The following is an 18,970-nucleotide window of genomic DNA, read 5'->3' on the forward strand; positions in this document are numbered from 1 at the left end:
TACGCGTACCCCAGGTTGAATACCACTGAGCTAGACGACATTCACATCACCGTGAAATCATCAAATCTTATTATCAGGACATTTAATGAGCTGAAGAATCCTCAGACGTTTCAGATGTGCTTACTGCCTCCGTCATCAGGGCGGTTGTGTCCTGATTGCCCTGATGGTTGATGCATAAAGCAAATCTGAAATGTCGGGAAACATCTACCAACACCCCAAGAGACAGTCTTCATGCTTGCCACCTTGAGAACATGAAATCTCACCAATTTATAAGCCAATAGACAGTTATGTTAAAAAAACTGGTTTTATTTAAACTTTGATAGCTGTAGGCCGGCAATTAAATCTCGTAAATTTTAAAATATTTACAGGCTCATAATTTACGAAACGTCGGTAATATTTTGTGTTTGTGTTAAGATTTCTTACGCGAATTCTTACTTCAAGGAACAGTGAGATATGTAACACATATCGAGAAGAACAGAAATTATACAGAATTCTACTCTCAAAATACGTAAAGCAAAATTTGTGGATAATTTTTACACGTGAAACATTGTGGATTCAACTGGCTCAGAATAAGATTCATTTCTTACAAGGCGAGGAACTTTGTGACCAGATGAGCTACTATAAACTTCTTAAGGACTCTGCTCCGTGGTATTACATTTACTTCATACGTAATTATCAGCTTATCGCTTTCTGCTCAAACGAAACAATGACGAGACATAAGTTTCCTCTTTCAGCCACTGCCTTATACGCAGGCCTGGACGAGAAAAGCTGCATATCCCTCCTTGTTGCCAAGCGCGTACTCACTTCAACAGCTCCATTAATCTCACACAACTCGGGAACCACTACACATCGTGTTAAAAAATAGTCCGTCTCTTCGTTCGGTCTCGGACCGACCGTGTCCACGGTCGTATTTGACAAACTTCAGGTCACACTCAGCGCATGCGCTACTCATCCCTTCTCCCACCCACACCTTCAATTCCCGGAGCGCCAGTTCTGTATAGCGGGTACTTTGCGCTTACTCGCAGAACCACAATGTACTTGGTGCGTGGCGGGTGGTCTAACATCCGGAATTAGGATTGACTCAACAGGTAAATTGCATGAATATTTATACGTGTTCTTTCTTGTTGTGGGCGGACGTGTTACTTCGTTTAAATTTGGATCTAAAAGGGAAAGTTAAATACATTAGTAAGTTATATCTGTAAGGAATTTAATACTTTTAATTTTGTTCCGCTGATCGCAGTGGCCACGCGGTCTGAGGCATGGTCCTCGTTGGGTTCGAGTCCCACTCAAGGCATGGATGTTTATCGTAAGAAAATTCGGATGGGGTCACGACGGTCAAAGCTGACCATAGACGATGAAAATAAAAAATTGTTCCCTGTTCAACAGTCATACGTGATTGAATTAAATGAAAAATATCAAGAAGCCATCTTGTGTACTGTGTAATTATAATAAATCTTAATACATGTTATGTATTGATTGACGAACAGCCAAGAGTAATGCGTGATTAATGTAACACTTTTCTTTGTTGATGTTGGTGTGAAAATATATTTTAACACTTTAACACAATTAAAAGAACTGCAGAGGAATCAGATGTCAAGTAACTCTATAGAAGAGTATTTATTCGGAAGCTAATATTTACTTAGCGAGTCAAGAAATTTAACGCATTTTTTGGAACCCAAACATTCATTACTGTGTTTACAAATGAAAATCCTTGGACTGCATCCACGTTCCAGTCCACAAGCCCAATTATTTTTTGAAATTCATTTTAATATTATCCTCTCACCAATATGCTTGGGTCTCTCAAGTAGTTCTCTTAAAGTTTCTTTTTTTGAAATTCATTTTAATATTATCCTCTCACCAATATGCTTGGGTCTCTCAAGTAGTTCTCTTAAAGTTTCTTTTTTGAAATTCATTTTAATATTATCCTCTCACCAATATTCTTGGGTCTCTCAAGTAGTTCTCTTAAAGTTTCTTTTTTTGAAATTCATTTTAATATTATCCTCTCACTAATATGCTTGGGTCTCTCAAGTAGTTCTCTTAAAGTTTTGCGACTAAAATGAACTGATAATAAGAATCTTTAAAGGTTTTGTACTGGTGTGAATCTTACTGTAAAAATTTAATTTGGAGAATCGCGTATTAAAAATTGAAATTATGTACCGGTATATGCTTGAAAATTTTATCACTTCTGAAAATTTTTGCAGTATGTGAGTAATTAATACACAGTTTGTGTTAAATTAAAATTAAAATTTATCTCGATAATTTCATTCTGAGACTCTGCCTTGCACTTGCAATAAAACAGAAGGTACTTAACCCTTTGAAGCCGAAGATCGTCTGAATATTATTTATGAATTCAGACCGTACCGCGAAGAAAACACTACACCTCACCATTACGAAAATCAGCTGGTTAACCCTTTGAAGCCGAAGCTCGTCTTCATAATATTTACGAATCCAGACCGTACCGCGAAGAAAACACTTCACTTAACCATTAGAAGTCGAATCAGGCGGTACCACATAAGATTTAACATCCCGGTCAAAGCCTTAATAAAGTAAACGTGAGTTACTCTGGGGTGCATGATTTCAGTAGAAAAATATTAAAGTTTATAGTTTCAAAATAGTCTACTCGACGCAAATTCAGCGCGCCATTTAGATAATTCTAACTCGATATTTATTTTGTTATAATATATTAATGTAATTCATAAAAGTCATTTAAAGACTGCTTTAAGGTGTCCTTCTCCATAACTTAACTATAGATTTGTTTCATCTCTGTTCTCTGTTTCTTGTTCAAGCCAGGTGGCTATTTCTAATGAGAATATTAGCATCACTAGAACATTGCACACACTGATTTTATTCTGTCGTGTCAAAGAGCATCGGTTTACAAATTAATTAATTAACTTTGTGGAAGTGTTCTTTAGAAGCTATTAGTCGCCTAGCTGGTGTAAGAATAGCACGCCTTCTATTTAACTCCATGGTTCATTAACGTTTGATGAATGTTATGAATGTACATACACATCTGCTGTTAGGAGAAGAGATTTTATTAGCATTTCTTGCAAAACAAATATTTTGCAGGCTGTGATTCGTATCCTAAAGTACAGGTTTCGAATAACTAAAAACTTGAACTGACGTATAGTAACATTTCGTATGTAAGTTTCAATGTCGTGCATGTTTTATTAATTACTTTAATATACTAATTAATTTTCTTATCGTTTAATTTTAATCTATTTCCGTGCTTTACAAATAATATATATATTTTTATACAATGATTGTGTGTTAAGAAAGCAATTTTGTTACTGTATCAGGGGCAATTTCAGTAATAAGCCAACAGTTACTTCGTAGAACACACACAAACATCTTAATTCAGATATTAAACCTCAGTATGAATTCAAAATTCCAATTACAAGTTATAGAACGTAATTTTAAACCTCGAGTCTAAACATATTTCATGTTCCTTCGTTACGTAATTGATACCCTATCATCAAATCGTCATTAAATGTGTATATCCTCTTTATATGGCATTTAAACGTGCGTCTAAAAATAACTGAGGCGTAGAAGAAATCGTAATATTAATAAAACTGGATTCTGTAAAACTGTAACTGTATTAAACGTCTATAGAAAATATTACCCAGAATTCGTTAATGTTGTTTTAAAACCACGAAACGCATTAACTGAGCAATGTATGGTCTTAAATTTAATGAGTTACTCCCACTTGTGTTAGAACAACAGCTTCAATGTTTTTATAACTTCCTGGCACCGTTATATATTGTTTAATTACTTGTCATAACAGTTGGCAATCAAATTCTTCGTCTTTAGTAAGTGTATTATTAAACGAATATTCTAAGAACCTAACCAACCAGCAAATGTTCAGTATGGAAGATTAAATATAGAAACCGACGAGTTACTTACTCAGTAGAATATGTTTAAGTGGATGCTGTCAGTATCTTAACAGGTCCTACTGTTTAGTTAGATCATTTGCTGTTATGCTGATTGCTAATAACGAGGCAGCTGTTCATACGCGGTCTCCTCAAAGCATCGGTCCAATTTCACCCCCACCTCGAGCGAAACTGACTAGTTCTACGGAGCTTGAGGTTCATTTAACGACGCTGTCAGTAGATCAGACCCTTTCAAAAGCGTCCAGTGAACGAATAATTACTTTTAAAGTTAATTGGGGAAACGGTCGTGACCTAATTTAAGATAATATTCCGGCATTTCCCTAGGAGTAATGAGGGAAAATATAAAAATATAAATTAGGATAGTCGGTCTCCTGGCGTTGATTTAAATTCGGGTTTCCTCAGATACGAAGTATGATTACTAAAAAGTCGACCTCGACGTTAGGGAGTCTGTGGTAATCTGACAGTCGCTCAGTTAGTCTAGAATTTTCCAGTCTGTTATAGAATCTTGGAGTTAAAAATTTTCTTTATCGCGTGCAAAAGAACGCTGGACCATTTAATATTATCCTTCTACTAAACGAAAGTCTACAAAGTAGTTTCTTAACTTTAGGTTTTAAAATGAAGTTTTACATAGGATTTGAGGTTTTCATGGCGGTGAGTCTGGAGATGGCTGTCTTTTGGGTTGTTGAAATGTTGGTAGAAGTTTACAGACGTTTCAGAGGTCCTTGCTGCCTCCATAATCAGGGCTATAAGTCGTCCTGATAATGAAGGCAGCAAGAACCCTATGGAACGTCGTAAACTTCTACCAACATTTCAACAACCCAGAAGACAGCCATCTTAAGTTTTACATACGTTTTCCTTCTGCCATGATATTGGTGCTAGCCAAAAGCCTACTTTTCTGTAATTCATCATGATATTAATCATCATCATAATGATCATCTTATACTCACAGTGTGTGGTGAGTCGTAGGTTTTTTGCTGTACCAAGAAACTCTTCCCTCCAACGCAGAAAAGTGTTCTCGGAACTCTTGGCGTATTGAAACGTTTTTTCATTCTCGCTTTCACATTAAGCCAGGGGCTATTTGTGGTTTGTTCACTTACCATAAAGTATTTCTGTGGTCTTATTCATGTGTTTGGGAATCGGGTGTTGAGGAGGATATTTGGGCCTAGGAGAGAAGACGATGGGGCATGGAGAAAACTGCATAATGACGAATTTAAAAATTTATACTCCTCCCCCAATATTGTCACGGTGATTAAGTCGAGAAGAATGAGATGGGCTGGGCATGTAGCGCGCATGGATGGGACAAGAGGTGTGCACCGGGTCCTGGTTGGGAAGCCTGAGGGGAAGAGACCTCTGGGGAGACCTAGACGTAGATGGGAGGATAATCTCAGGCGGGATCTATGGGAGATAGGAGTTGAAGGAGACTGGATTTTGTTGGCCCAGGACAGAGTCCGGTGGAGGGCTTTGGTGAATTCGGCGATGAACCTTCGGGTTCGGTAAGCCATCTGGTTGGTTGGGTCCACTATTTTGGAAGCCTGAGTGGAAGAGACCGCTGGGGAGACCTAGACGTAGATGGGAGGATAATCTCAGGCGGGATCTATGGGAGATTGGAGTTGAAGGAGACTGGATTTCGTTGGCCCAGAACAGGGTCCGGTGAAGGGCTTTGGTTAATTCGGTGATGAACCTTTGGGTTCGGTAAGCCATCTGGTTGGTTGGGTCCACTATTTGGGAAGCCTGAGGGGAAGAGACCCCTGGGGAGACCTAGACGTAGATGGGAGGATAATGTCAGGCGGGATCTATGGGAGATAGGAGTTGAAGGAGACTGGATTTTGTTGGCCCAGGACAGGGTCCTGTGGAGGGCTTTGGTTAGTTCGGTGATGAACCTCCGGGTTCGTTAAGCCATCTTGTTAGTTAGTTAGTGGTCTTATTCATGGTCTTGCAGTGTCTTCTCTCATTTTTCCTTCTCGTCTACTCAATGTACGGTGAATAATCTTCTCGTTTGTTCCCCTGTACCCTATTGAATTTTATTAAATTGTTTGTAACATTTTCCCAATCTCTTAATCTATTCTGTAATGTTCGTTTTATTTATTTCAATTAATTTGTTTGTGTTATAATTTTATTCTGCGTGTGCTTAATTTTTGGTCCACTTCTGGGGATATTGGACGCACATTTTAGACATTTTGAGTCGTTTTTTCCTTGATATGGCATCCAACTTGTCTTCTACTTGAATTAGCCGGCTCCAGTTCCGCCTTAAAACCATTTAAATATTAGATCATTATACGCGAGTTATTGGTTTAAATTCTCTTTCTTAAAACGATGTATAATTCATGTTAAGTCACTTCTTATAACTACAAACTGATACTTAGTACCGGGATTGGAAGAATTTTACCGCGTATTCAATTTATAAAGTCTGAAAAGAGCTTGTTATACGGGATGATTCAAGTCAGTAGTATAGTACTTAAGGAGGTTCTTTGGGAGATAATTTGGAACAGAAAATTTAAAGAATTATTTCATATTCTCCACGGTTTTTATACGTTGATGTCGCTTTGTGTTATTTTGATCGTTTGACGGGGGCTTTAGTCTGAGAGCGAGTGAAGGTACTGACAAGTGAACAGAAGTTTTGAAATTTGAACATTAAACGAACTCAATATATTATGTTAAAACGAAATATCTCCATTTTGTAGAAATCCTCAGTCACTATAATAACGTCTGCTTCGACGTAAAACTTTGTAACTCTCAAACGGTGGAGAATCTGAAAAAGAAATTTTAAGTTTCCTACTCCAAATAAGCATTGTACTAGAATTTTGAATCTCTCTATATGTTAGGGTAAAGTGAATGGCTGTTCGGATAGAACAAGATTATTGAAATTCCCCGAAACAAGAGACATGCGTTGTTATATATTCTACGACTTTACGCTTTGAGGCTTCTAGAGGCAATTATGAATGTTAGAGTTATGATTAATGGTATATCAAGAATGCTGGAATGAGATATCATAGAATATTTTAAAGCAATGGACGTTCCGACGTCCTGCTTGTATAACAGAATCAGTAAGAGCCAGGAATGATGATTACGTTCTTGGTTGCACAGTTGGACTATATATATATATATTTAATATAGCTGACTTCTGGGTTGTAGCGTCTTGAAAACTTCAAATTCTACTTAGATATATAATAGTCATTACTGCAGTAATAATAATAATATTCTGACAACGTATTCTGATCTAATATTAGCCTAGTTATTTAGGGGCAACAAATTTTCTTATCTGTTGTTGTTGTAAGTACCCTGTCCAAGCCGCTTTTGAAACCTAGCACTTTGGGATCGCGGGTCCAGATTTCGCTACAGTACGGAATATATGTCCCCTCTCTGTGTTGTTGCATCTGCTGGATAGGAATCCATTATCAAAATACTATTTAAAAAAGAATTCGTAATCGAAACAGGCCGCATTATCAAGATTAAGCTGAAAGATTAGAAGAAATATTGTAACTGCTTGGAAAATGTAGCGCATTTCTTTGCTGTCATGTACAGTATACGATGTAATTAACATTATTCTCGTTTCTGATTCATTATTTATGTATTAGGTTAATTTGATTGCCATCAGTACGTTAAATTTTATATGCACCTTATCTGTGTGATATTAAATACTAGTAATTTAAATAATTGAAAAATAAAATTAATAAATCGTACAATTTCCCAGCATAAAAATGTAGGGTCCTGGTAATTTATGTATCTCTTTTATTATAGAATTCAATTATTGTATAATAAAGGTGATACGTCATAATATATGAGCCCTTCGAAGACCATTGGTAACTTTACATTTTATCTACTTTAAGAATTGGCAAATCTTTATTTTGTACTTAAGGGCTCGGAATGATTCTCGCTGTGAACAAAGATTACTAATTTAAATAAAATTAACCCGATATTCTTTGTAATAGTGAAATGTGGTGTTTCCTTTGAGGTGCGGGCTGAATTATTCAATATTATCTAGAACATATTCGGTTTCAAGGGTTAATGAGAAATGATACGAAGGATTTATTCTTACGCGTTCATTAGGTTATTGCTTTCGGAATGTTTCAGTATGATATGTGATCAAAATCAGTCTACCAGTATAAAGTATAAAAGTCTTTGTTCATTCACCTCGAAGACAATAAGACATTTCCGAAAATAATGTATTGAAAATATACATTTCCTTTTTTGACTGTAACGTATGTTCGAAAATTTCTTCTCTCCGATACAATGAATGCACGTTCAAGATGCTTGTAGGTTTTGTAGTAAAGTATCTCTTACTGGTATATTATATAGTAATTGGAATATGTATACAAGTTTTAGCAGAAAGTTCAAATATAAACTTTAATAAAAATCCGCTTAGCGATTCTGGAGTTGGTACACGTAGACAATTAGTCAGATAAACATGGTGAGGCTAATAGGATGATTTCTGTAATATTTCGTTACGAACAGACCTAATAAATACCTTTAAGATATAGCGTGTCATTTGGCATATGCTTCGCAAATACGTCTGCATTGACAAGAACAGAGTGATTTATTTTTAATTCTGTCTGCCGACAGATGTCACTAAACTGACGTTCGAACGACGCGGTTAGATTAATAACACTCGTAGATCAATCAGTATTGGCCTATACACTTGAACATAAAAACAGTAACCGTGATTATAAGTACCATACTCTAGTAAATCAATTGTTCGTATATCCTGGTTGTTTGGATTACGTCATGAAATTTCGCCCGCTGTCAAGCGTAAGTTAAACGTCCATACGAGATTGAAACAGAATCCCCGTCACGGTTTTAGAGACTGGACATGTGTGTGATCAGTTTGAATTGTAATCCGGTCTGCAATTGAGCATATGGATTTTTATATTGGAAGCCGTGTTGACTTTAAAAATTTTCTGGTCTCGTTTTGAACTCGATCTCTGTCAGTGACGTGTGGTAAATAATTTGGTAGCTGTAAGGGTTGATTCTGAGGCGATCTAAGCCAATACCACGGATGTTTACCCTTCATATAATTGGTAGGCATCCTTTAAAACTGATTGCTAGATGTCAGAATGGGTGGATGTTTATTTCCACCCCCCCCCCCCCCCGCCCTAATGTTGTACTGAAAAATGTTTTTGGAATGGTTTTTAAGTTTATTTACCATTAAAGGCTGTGCTGGTAACCTATAATGGGTTTTGCTTTAGATATTTCTCTGTTTCATCCAGTTTCGGTCAACTGAGTACAACTCAAATTTGGGGCCCTGCGAGCTACTGAAAATATTTTTGGAAATTGCGTGTGCTTCATGGTTCCCTGTAACATTTCTTCAAGGTGTTTGTTTTTCAGTCGAATACTTAGCGACATTCGCCCAAAATTATATTTAGGCCACGAAATGTGGGACTTGACAAAAATTAAAATGAATTAAACTCTCTCTTAGTGTACCTGATCATTGTGCTGGTGCCTGATACAGCGTTTCGTTGCAGAGTTTGGAATGTCAAGGCCCAAAATACATGTAATGAAGGTATGTCGAAGTTTTCTGAAAGACTTACATAACAGTTCAATTGGATGTGACTCAAAATAGATGGTACTCACTAATCCGTGTATAATTTCACTACATGTTCAGTGTTTTATAAAACTTGCGGGATTGTCCCCGTGGTTAAGTTGGATAGAAGAAATTTGGCTAGATTCGAGGCCACAAGAAAATTCTTAGTCCCTGCTAACGATCGAACCCAGATTGTCCAATTCGTAGCCAGACACTATGCTGACCGAGCTACGCCATTTCACTAAAATGAGTCGAGCTAAATAATTAGAATCATTAAATAAAATCTCTGTAGGTTTATTAGACATAATTTGATTAAAACCAGTCTGGTAATTTGTGTGATGTTAACGTTTTGACAGATATAGTGATTTTTTTAAAAAAAAAATTCTTCGAGACTCGCTTGTTTCGATTACAGAACACAATGAGTTAATGACTTGCGTGTTAGAGAGACCGGAAGTTCAAATAGAGCAGTGGTATTCAACCTGGGGTACGCGAAGACATCTTAGGGGGTACGTGAAATTTAAAAAAATATATATTATTTTATGATAATCACTGAATAATCAGTAATGTAATTTATTTAATTTATTTTAGATGTAGATTATATACTATGTATAACTTGAATTATACGCCAACAACTTTGGGGGTACAAAGTTGAAGAGAAATTATATCTGGGGGTACGCGAACAAAAAAAGTTTGAATACCACTGAGATAGAGTGTACAACGGTGACCAGGGTTTTGGCCCATTTTTCTCCAGGGTGAAGGTCCGATAATCTAATTTTAGGTGGGTGCACCCATACACGCTGGTCACAGTGACTGCGAGGTCTGAGACGTGGCTCACTGGGACCATGGGTTCGAATCCCACTTAAGGCATGGATGCTTGTCCGCGTCTTTTTGTGTTGTTGAGCTGTGTACAGGTAGAAGCCTTGCGACGGGCCGATCCCTCGTCCAGAGAGTCCTACCAAATGTCTTAATTAGTTTAAGCAACCTCCAAAAGAGGCGACCGAGACCTCCACTGGGTTCTAGAGCCATTAATGATGATCATGGTACATCTACAACCACATGAATCTAGTCTCTTATTTCCAGTGAAATTTATGTTTCAATCTTTTCCAATTTTTACTAACTCGTAACACAAGCAGAATCAGGATGTTCAACGTCGTTAATACCAGAACTCCTTTTTAACCAAGTCTTTGATTTCTTATGCAGCCCGATTATGAAGGAATTTATCCCGAACATCCATTTTTATTCTTTATGTCCGTCTCCTTCTTGGTTTTCCAAGTGGATGTTTCCGAGGGGAAATTTAAATATCTATTCTGCATGCATTACTTCCTCAGCAGCCAGAGCTACATGCCTAACCCATCTTTACTTCCTTAATTTGATTACCATAATAGTACTACGTGTCTTGTTTAAATCACAACGTTTATTATGTAATATATTAAATCATAAAAAAATTGTCCAGTTCTGAGCCCTTTTCAATTCTATCGTCAGAATATTCAGACTGAAGAATTCTTTACCCTAAGACTTATCCTCAAGCGGGAGGACCACTCCTTGTCAGCTGTCTATAATTTTCTATTCAATACAGTCGTTAACTGCTCTCTCCATGAGAAACCCGAGATCACGTGCCACGGTGGCAAGAGACCCACTTAAACTTAGAGCCTATAAAAATGCATATACGAAAGTCATGTTTCTTCTCGGAGTCTGCAAACAAAAAGGCGACGGATTTGATAATTTGAGGAAAATCGCAAGGTATTGAAGTAGATCTGTTAATCACTACGGGAGTTACTGGTGTAATAATATAGAGTAATTTATATATCGCATCACTAAAATTTATAATGGCCAATGCCTTTGTTCTTCAGTTGCTGTAAGATCCTTTGTCGTTCGTCTAGTATCCATTTTGAGTGAACTACGACACGGCGTATCCTGTGGTTCTGAACTGAGTCATCCACCAGATATAGAGAAAGCCTGAGAGTCTGTACTACTCAAATAAACCAGGATTTTTTGATTTTACGTCTGTTTGCGTTGCATTTAAAAAGTCTGGACCTCGCAGAAAACGTTCGAATAAAGTAACTTTTAGCACGGATTGGTTTTGTCTTTTTATAGGAAAGGAAGTAAAGGGAATCACGAAATTCGGACAAGAATTAGTTTTAAAGGGCTAGAAAATAAGATGTAGTTGAACAGATTAAGGTAAGAACGAGATCATTCCCAGCTGAATTTTAACGGGAGTTTTATAATAAAATGTACAAGAATAAATCGATTATTAGAAGACAAAAATGAAGAAGCAGATTTCCAAAACTGGAAACGTTAATCGAAGGGATTATGGCCTTAACGAAACCTCATTGTGTGCACTGGGTCTCGTACTTGGACGCGTTGTCACGACTCAAGTAATGGACTTGATTAATAATAAGTAGCCCCATTTGAGATAAATTTCTCGCGGCGATGAAGATATTGGTTAACATTAAATTATTTGGTTATTCCGTCAAATCACAGTGTATTTAAAATAAGATAATTAAAATAATTAAAATATCATTCTGTGTTCCATATCGAATAATCGATTTTACAATTGGAGCATTTACAACATGTTTCGGTTTTATTAAACCATCATCAGGTGTAAAATTATATTAAATTTAAAACTCAATTACAATTTTTCGTAGTGTAGTTTTTTTATTCGATATGGAACACAGAATGATATTTTAATTATTTTAATTATCTTATTTTAAATACATTGTGATTTGACGGAATAACAAAATAATTTAATTTTAATTTAATAAATCACAATATGACGTAACTACACTATCTTATGAAGATATTGGTGTTGATCGTATGGATTATAACTCAATGTGTCAACGTTTCGGAGGGACAAAATGCTTTCTCCTTCACGGCGTTAAAGTCAGAACACTGACTCCGATAATTATCCATTCATCAAATATTATTGGCGAAGCAAAATGACTCAAAAATTTTCGTTTCAGTAACTTAATACTTAAGCACGTATGAGAGGATAGTATTAATATGTATCGTACATTCTTAATTATGTCCTGTGCTTGAGTTTTCTATTTCCTTTACTCGCTACTTTGCAGAATTGAACCATTTTCCGTTTGATTTATATTTATTGTCATTATAATCATTATACTCATCATATTGGCTATAAAAATCGCTGGAAACAAAGAACTGAGTATACAGAAATGTATTTTTGTCAAACGACGTAAGACCGTGGGCCTTCTAGATGTTAGTGAGGCGCTATACTTACTCAGGAAATTTTGTGGGAATTACATTTTAAATTACTTCTAATTGGAGAGGAAGACACAAAAATAACTCCTTATTAAAATGGCCTTGGCATTTTCGGTACGTAAGTTAGTGGGCTGTTCGTGGAAAACTGAAATGAGAACCGCGGACTTCCCGTAATATCCATCTAGCAACCTTAATTCTAATTTAAATCCATCTGAGGATAACACCTATAAAATGTCAGATTCCAACATTAAGATCAGATGTCTTCTAATATCTGAAGTGTTTTTCTTAAATTCTGTTCCTTCAGTTGTTTATTATTAGTGTGCTACGTCAACAGCCAGAGAGCCAATCACAGATTCGGTACAAGAGAGGAACACAATAACAAATGCAGAAACGTAACATCAAAGAGATTATAAAAAATAACGTGATTTCAGAGGACATTTACACATAAAGACAACTTGCTACTGAATACATATCATTGTACTAAAAGTTTAAATAATTAAGTGATTTAGACTGACCAAAGAATAAAATGTGCTAAACATATATAAGGTACTAGATAAGAGAATTTACATAATTTTAATGACACACAGCTGGTCAAATGTGAGTAGTGGAGGAGATTAAGGAGAAAAATTTATATCTAGCGGTTAGAACGCTGGCCTTGTAATCCTGGGGTCTCGGGTTCGATTCCTGGCGGTGCCCGAATTTATAACTTGTGTTGGGCAAGGCCGTGGTCTAGGCAACACGGAGTTTTCCTCCGTGGTATCCCAACAATTACTCCATTCACATACAGAAGAAGGCAATGGCAAACCACTTCTGGATCATCTGCCAAGAACGTATATGAACAGGTCCCAGTCCGAGAAAAGGATGGAAGGATCCTGTTCATATGGACCTGTCGTCAGACAGAACACTAAATAATAATAAGATGAGGTGGTCTAGCGGTTAGAACGCTGGCCTTGTAATCCTGGGGTCTCGGGTTCGATTCCCGGCGGTTCCCGAATTTATAACTTGTGTTGGGCAAGGCCGTGGTCTAGGCAACACGGAGTTTTCCTCCGTGGCATCCCAACAATTACTCCATTCACACACAGAAGAAGGCAATGGCAAACCACTTCTGGATCATCTGCCAAGAACGTATATGAACAGGTCCCAGTCCGAGAAAAGGATGGAAGGATCCTGTTCATATGGACCTGTCGTCAGACAGAACACTAAATAAAAAATAATATCGTTAGCAGAACAGTTATTGTGATCAAAGGAATCGATTTTTCTTTCGATTATATCGAAGTCTCTGCAGATAGAATTAGCAACTGATGCGCATCTAGCAGAAGGATTGTTTGTAATTGAAAGTAAATTTCTTTTAATAAAACCTCGTCTGTTTCTATTAATTGGACTTGGATCATAAATTAAAATTCCCGATATTAAATGTTTTAATTTCTCAAGTTTGTTACCTTCTACGGAAGACTACTTACTCCAAACACGATAATCGTTGAGAACCAAAGGGTGAGACGAATGAATGAACGGGCGTCTGTGTCTACTATCCATAAGCACTCCTTTCACTGACACGAGGTAACATCATAATGAAATCGTAAACGTAAACATATAAATTGTTCATTTGTAAACTGTAGTTTCAAGGGAACTCCATTCTTTAATATTATCGCTTTCAAACACAGCAGCGTCTTTCATAGTAACGTAAATGCGTCCATTTTTTTTATTCTGTGCAAGTAAGACACCCTCTTCCACTCTAGAAGGAAATAAACATTTTACACGTGAATTATCTATTGGAGCTGAAACATAGTACAGCACTGTTAAACCACACGAACAAGTCACGTTTTCAAGTAGACTTGAAAGCGAACATTAATTTAATATATAAAGCGCAGTGGTAATTATGTGTACCACGCATTTATATGATCCTTACGACTGTCAAAATAAACATCGATTATTTCCTTGAACAGCATGAGGTAATCGGATAATCGTGTTTTCTTTGAGGTAGGAACCGGCTCTGGCTAGACAAATGCGTTCGCATTTGGGTACTTCTGGCCGTAAGATTTTTTTCTTACTCATAATATTATATTGTTTTAGATAAGTCAACAATTCTATTTTAGTCTTAAGACAGAAATTCTGGAAGTCAGCTGACGTACATAAGAGGCAAATATTTAAAGTCCAGTATCGTTTACCAATATATATATTACAAGGCTAATCAGTTATCGCTCCCAATTCTACATATCACATTCGCTTTGAAATTCAAATATATATAGAATTTTTGTGTAGAAGACTATCGACAAATGCTCACTTGAAAGATCGAGAATTATATGGGAGGATAACAGTAAATTGGTCCATAGAAAGAGAGGTTTTTAATTGGAAGTTTTTGAAACGAAATAAAATCTTCTCGGGCGATCAGCCACGTCAAATGATTAAAATACGAAACCAACATCTGTGAAACTATCTCTCGATCCTGCTTATTGGTGAATCTAGAGTTCGTAGTGTTAGCATAGCTTAGAGAATGGATTTGGTTCTTTGTTATAACAATCAGCTTCTGAGAAACTAACCAATACAATTAATTTCCTCAGAAACTGTGTTCAGATGGTAAAGTGTCCTGTTTTGTGTTCCTCATTTCCTAACTTTTTTCATATTGATGGAAATTTGTGTCCGTCTGACGTCCGTGGATTGTCTGACAGTTCATCTGTACGTCCAATGAGTTAACTGGTTTTGACTTAAAGTAATACGTGTGTGACCGAAGATTCAAACAAAACCAGGTCATTCCACCTTTTGACACTGTTATGTTCAGACTATTAATTTAAAATGGAATTCAATTCTTCGCAGATATTTGTCTTAACACTGCGGAAAATTAATGTACTGTAGTTTAGAGCAACATTTTTTTTAAATTTTTATTACAGAGTAAAAAAACGTAATATAAGTTCTTGGATCGTAAGTTATTGGACAGGACATTTTTTGTGAGCCATTGAGATTTACAGTGTAACGTAAAGAAAACGAGTTGACAGTCTGACATATTGCGATCAGTTTAATAAATAATAAATGATAAACGCTCAGATGTAGAGGTTGGCTCATAGTGACGTATTTCTGGTCACAAGAGCTCTGTCGAGTAACCAGTGTGGTTACGACCAGCTTTTAAAATTCAGAAACCCCACACAGTTTATTGGAGGTCTAGAATATTTATCAGAATAAACAGCGATTATTATCTTAAACAACACTAAAATTAATGTATGGAAGTGAGATGCGTTGTGTTTCATTCGCGATAGAAATTATTTTTAAATAATAATTAGACGTGATTTGTTTTTTAAAGGATTAGTGTTCGGACTATTTCTTGAGTGATTGTTTTGCGGATGAAGTTAGGCATCTTAATTGCGTATACAGACTAATTAATTCTTTCTCAATTCTCTCAAATCATAACATTGTACATGTACATTCACTTTTCCAGTAATGTTTGGACATAATTTTCTCCGTATAAGCTAAGTATATATGCCACGGTGGTTTAGCGGTTAGAACGCTGGCCTTGTAATCCTGGGGTCTCGGGTTCGATTCCCGGCGGTGCCCGAATTTATAACTTGTGTTGGGCAAGGCCGTGGTCTAGGCAACACGGAGTTTTCCTCCGTGGCATCCCAACAATTACTCCATTCACACACAGAAGAAGGCAATGGCAAACCACTTCTGGATCATCTGCCAAGAACGTACGTATATGAACAGGTCCCAGTCCGAGAAAAGGATGGAAGGATCCTGTTCATATGGACCTGTCGTCAGACAGAACACTAAATAATAATAAGATGAGGTGGTCTAGCGGTTAGAACGCTGGCCTTGTAATCCTGGGGTCTAGGGTTCGATTCCCGGCGGTGCCCGAATTTATAACTTGTGTTGGGCAAGGCCGTGGTCTAGGCAACACGGAGTTTTCCTCCGTGGCATCCCAACAATTACTCCATTCACACACAGAAGAAGGCAATGGCAAACCACTTCTGGATCATCTGCCAAGAACGTATATGAACAGGTCCCAGTCCGAGAAAAGGATGGAAGGATCCTGTTCATATGGACCTGTCGTCAGACAGAACACTAAATAAAAATAAGCTAAGTATATGTTGCATGGTTTTAATTGTTCACAGAAATATTAAAAATTTGTGTTACAGAATCAAGTGTTTGGACTGTGACTCAAAATATTCCATAGTATTGGCTTTGCTTAATCCTTATTTTAGTCTACACAATTTTTTTTACAAGAAAGTGAAATTTATGGCGGTATATGTACGCTGTCCGTAACTTAGACTATGTGACGTTAATATAGTGAAATAAAGTTCGCGTGTCCGTATATCTGTTCTCCGTAATAACCATTATCCCGAGAAATATTAATGAAACTTTATATTTTCATTTTTGTCTCCAGAGACAAATTCATCAATAATACTAACCCGTCGATCTTAGGAATGTCTGAGGTGCCAACAACGCGATATTTAGAGTATTGACATTTCGTGTTATAACAGGTCACGTTAAAATACAATGGAACCTCGATTTAACGCGGGTTTCTGATGACGTTTCACAGAAACTTGCTATCTCAATTTTCAGAGTTCGATTAAATTTAAATATTGTCGCTGTGAGGAACTTTGAGATTACATGTGGAAAATTTTGACGAAGTTAGAATTTGTGCCTGCAGAAATTATGCATAGAAATAGGTAACTAAAGAGTGTAATTATTAATTTAAACTTCTTTTAGATTCATTATATACATTGAAAGATTTTTGGTAGAAAAATCATCTTAAGCTTTTCTTAGAAGTTCTTACAATTTATTCGAACGAGTAATATAAAGAAATAATTGGGGATTGTTTCGAAATGTTCTGATACTTATTGTCTGGTTTCATATTTCTTGTTGTAATGGCTTGAAGATAGTAAAACCTTTGGCCCAGGGGGGGGGGGGGGGGGGTTCAGAGATCTCATCTTGCATATGTTTTATTTTAAATATGATTCAGTGTCTTTACAACACTACACTTATTTTATGCTATAAACATTACCGTATGTAATTCTTCCAGTCACTTTGAGTTATTTCAAGAGTGTGAGAACATTTATGATCGCGTATTTGTATGTATCTTTGGAAATTAAGTCATGCGTTGAATAAAAGTTGTAGATGCATGTATGTTTTACAGAGTGTTTACAGAGAGCTCACTATTTTGGCAAAATCATTAGCACAACATCAACACAAACACAGAAGCTCCATTAGCTGCTATTAATGAAGTTAGTCTAGAAAGAAACAAAATGATAAAGCACATGCTCACAAGATTACAGAGAGTTACTTATTAGAGAATATAAGGTTAGATATTAAATCCTTTGAAAATGAATTTATGTCTCAAAGAAAATTTGTAATAGGATGAACAAACAGTTCCAAATTATCCAGTTGTGTGATCAAAGATAGTCTAATGGGAATATAGCTGGCGTGGAGAAATGAAAACTGCGTACAAAGTTTTAGTTTGAAACGCTGAAGGAAATATGAATCTCGTAAGGTCTATTCTTAGATGGGAGAATAATATTGAAATGGACCTTATGGATATGTGTGAGTGTGAACTGGTTTCGTGTGGCCTGGCGACTTCTTGTGAACACTTTTATGAACCTCCATTAATGCAGGGAATTTCATGACTTGTCCTACATGATGTTAATTAATAGCTTGATATAATTGCGTCATAATGTGAATTAAAATTTAATTATTTGTGTTTTTTTCCGTCTAATCACAATTGTATATAAATAACATTTATACATAAGATATTAAAATATCATTTACCAAATATGTAAATGATATTTTAATATCTTATGTATAAATTTTATTTATATACAATTGTGATTAGACGGAAAAAACACAAATAATTAATTAATAGCTGTTAATTGTGTGCTATCGTAAGCGTTGTCTGAAGTCCTGTATTTCGGAATCCGTTGTCTACATATAACGACGACTTGGAAGTGGGAAAACTGACGGCTCGGAATGTACGAACTAAGTTATTTCTATTCAGGTCACAGTTTTCTGGAGCAGATGGTTTTATATTCGGGTTTACGTTTTCCTCTCGAAACCCAAGTACGAAATTTCCCTCGTTACATAAACCTACAGAGGAAACAGACTTTTGTGTGTAATTAAAACGTATTTTTCTAATGCTCGCCCCGTAGAGGTGTATTTTCACAGTCCTGTTTTGTACACAGAATTGTGACGCTAATAACGTTCAACAAATTCTTAGTCACGTTTACAAGACAGTGAAGAGAGAACTAAAGTCGAAATAAGAATTTTTTTCGTATTTAAACATTCACTGATTCATCTTTATTTTCTAGAATATTCTTAATTTTCATTTTTGTTTCATAAAAATAGTATCAGCCGTCTGTACTCT

General features: G+C 36.3%; 1 protein-coding gene across 3 annotated transcripts in view; it reads left to right on the forward strand.

Moving 5' to 3' along the window:
- Positions 1-18,970, forward strand: part of LOC110831394 (cardioacceleratory peptide receptor) — a 223,239-nt gene that overhangs the window by 63,560 nt on the left and 140,709 nt on the right. The window contains exons 1-2 of one of the 3 annotated variants that reach the window (XM_022067324.2): positions 798-1,088; positions 9,301-9,384. The exons of 1 other annotated variant lie outside the window; for it this stretch is intronic. The gene's annotated coding sequence lies outside the window, so the exon portion shown is untranslated. Of the gene's footprint in view, positions 1-797; positions 1,089-9,300; positions 9,385-18,970 lie in introns of those variants that run through there. One more of the 3 variants, XM_022067321.2, reaches the window with a different exon arrangement.

The sequence above is a fragment of the Zootermopsis nevadensis genome, unplaced genomic scaffold, assembly GCF_977971745.1.
Source record: "Zootermopsis nevadensis isolate Lab colony 2312 unplaced genomic scaffold, Znev_1.0 Znev_ptg000011l, whole genome shotgun sequence".
Classification (NCBI taxonomy): Eukaryota; Metazoa; Arthropoda; class Insecta; order Blattodea; family Termopsidae; genus Zootermopsis; species Zootermopsis nevadensis.